At 34.8% G+C, this 2403-nt stretch overlaps 1 non-coding gene across 1 annotated transcript; it reads right to left on the minus strand.

The window, feature by feature from the left end:
* Window positions 1–1323: 1323 nt before the first annotated feature.
* On the minus strand, window positions 1324–1431 carry LOC148563752 (small nucleolar RNA R71). The gene has a single exon (XR_015885447.1). It is a non-coding gene; the product is annotated as a small nucleolar RNA R71 (small nucleolar RNA).
* Window positions 1432–2403: the final 972 nt, after the last annotated feature.

Raw genomic sequence — 2403 nt, forward strand, 5'->3', positions numbered from 1 at the left:
TTTAAAATCTAGTTATTTTTATGAGTCAAATCAAATTTTCAATTTAAAAATCTTATCTTTTTCAAAAATCAAATCTTTTTCATTTTTCTTAGTTATTTTCGAAAATTTTAAAAATATTTTTCAAAAATCTTTTTCTTATCTTTATCTCCTAATTTTCGAAAATAACATCATCAATTAATGTTTTGATTCAAAAATTTCAAGTTTGTTACTTGCTTGTTAAGAAAGATTCAAACTTTAAGTTCTAGAATCATATCTTGTGATTTCTTGTGAATCAAGTCATTAATTGAGATTTTAAAAATCAAACCTTTTTCAAAACTAATTTCAATCATATCTTTTCAAAAATATCTTCTCATCTTATCTTTTTCAAAATCATATCTTTTTCAAATATTGGATTTTAAAATATCTTTTCTAACTTCTTATCTTCTTATCTTTTCAAAATTGATTTTCAAAATTTGTTTCAACTAACTAACTAACTTTTTGTTTGTTTCTTATCTTTTTCAAAACTACCTAACTAACTCCCTCTCTCTCTAATTTTCGAAAATATCTTCCCTCTTTTTCAAAAATTCTTTTTAATTAACTAATTATTTTAATTTTTTTTATTCTTAATTTTCAAAAATTACTAACCATTTTCAAAAACAATTTTCGAAAATCACTAACTCTTTTTCAAAAATTATTTTCGAAAATTCTCTTTCTCTCTTATCTCCTTCTTTTCTTCTACTCACACAGGGACCTCTATACTGTGGTAAAAAGGACCCCTATTATTATTATTTTTCTATCCTTCTTTTTCATATGAGCAGGAGCAAGGACAAGAATATTCTTGTTGAAGCAGATCCAGAACCTGAAAGGACTCTGAAGAGGAAACTAAGAGAAGCTAAATTACAACAATCCAGCAAGCACCTTTCAGAAATTTTCGAACAAGAAGAGGAGATGGCAGCCAAAAATAATAATAATGCAAGGAGGATGCTTGGTGACTTTACTGCACCTAATTCCAATTTACATGGAAGAAGCATCTCCATCCCTACCATTGGAGCAAACAACTTTGAGCTGAAACCTCAATTAGTTTCTCTGATGCAGCAGAACTGCAAGTTTCATGGACTTCCATATGAAGATCCTTTTCAGTTCTTAACTGAATTCTTGCAGATCTGTGATACTGTTAAGACTAATGGAGTAGATCCTGAAGTCTACAGGCTCATGCTTTTCCCTTTTGCTGTGAGAGACAGAGCTAGAATATGGTTGGACTCTCAACCTAAGGATAGCCTGAACTCTTGGGATAAGCTGGTCAAGGCTTTCTTAGCCAAGTTCTTTCCTCCTCAAAAGCTGAGTAAGCTTAGAGTGGATGTTCAGACCTTCAGACAGAAAGAAGGTGAATCCCTCTATGAAGCTTGGGAGAGATACAAAGGACTGACCAAAAAGTGTCCTTCTGACATGCTTTCAGAATGGACCATCCTGGATATATTCTATGATGGTCTATCTGAATTGGCTAAAATGTCATTGGATACTTCTGCAGGTGGATCCATTCACCTAAAGAAAACGCCTGCAGAAGCTCAAGAACTCATTGACATGGTTGCTAATAACCAGTTCATGTACACTTCTGAGAGGAATCCTGTGAGTAATGGGTCGCCTCAGAAGAAGGGAGTTCTTGAAATCGATACTCTGAATGCCATACTGGCTCAGAATAAAATATTGACTCAGCAAGTCAATATGATTTCTCAGAGTCTGAATGGAATGCAAGCTGCATCCAACAATACTCAAGAGGCATCTTCTGAAGAAGAAGCTTATGATCCTGAAAACCCTGCAATAGCAGAGGTAAATTATATGGGTGAACCTTATGGAAATACATATAATCCATCATGGAGAAATCATCCAAATTTCTCATGGAAGGATCAACAAAAGCCTCAACAAGGCTTTAATAATGGTGGAAGAAATAGGTTTAAAAAATAGTAAACATTTTCCATCATCCACTCAGCAACAGACAGAGAACTCTGAACAAAATACCTCTAATTTAGCAAACTTAGTCTCTGATCTGTCCAAGGCCACTGTAAGTTTCATGAATGAAAAAAGGTCTTCCATTAGAAATTTGGAAGCACAAGTGGGCCAGCTGAGTAAAAGGATCACTGAAATCCCTCCTAGTGCTCTCCCAAGCAATACAGAAGAAAATCCAAAAGGAGAGTGCAAGGCCATTGACATAACCACCATGGCCGAACCTGTAAGGGAGGTTGAGGACGTGAATCCCAGTGAAGAAGACCTCCTGGGACGTCCAGTGATCAATAAGGAGTTTTCCTCTGAGGAACCAAAGGAATCTGAGACTCATCTAGAGACCATAGAGATTCCATTAAACTTCCTTATGCCCTTCATGAGCTCTGATGAGTATTCCTCTTCTGAAGAGAATGAGGATGTTACTGA

Source organism: Arachis ipaensis, chromosome B5, assembly GCF_059453495.1.
Source record: "Arachis ipaensis isolate K30076 ecotype BB chromosome B5, ASM5945349v1, whole genome shotgun sequence".
Classification (NCBI taxonomy): Eukaryota; Viridiplantae; Streptophyta; class Magnoliopsida; order Fabales; family Fabaceae; genus Arachis; species Arachis ipaensis.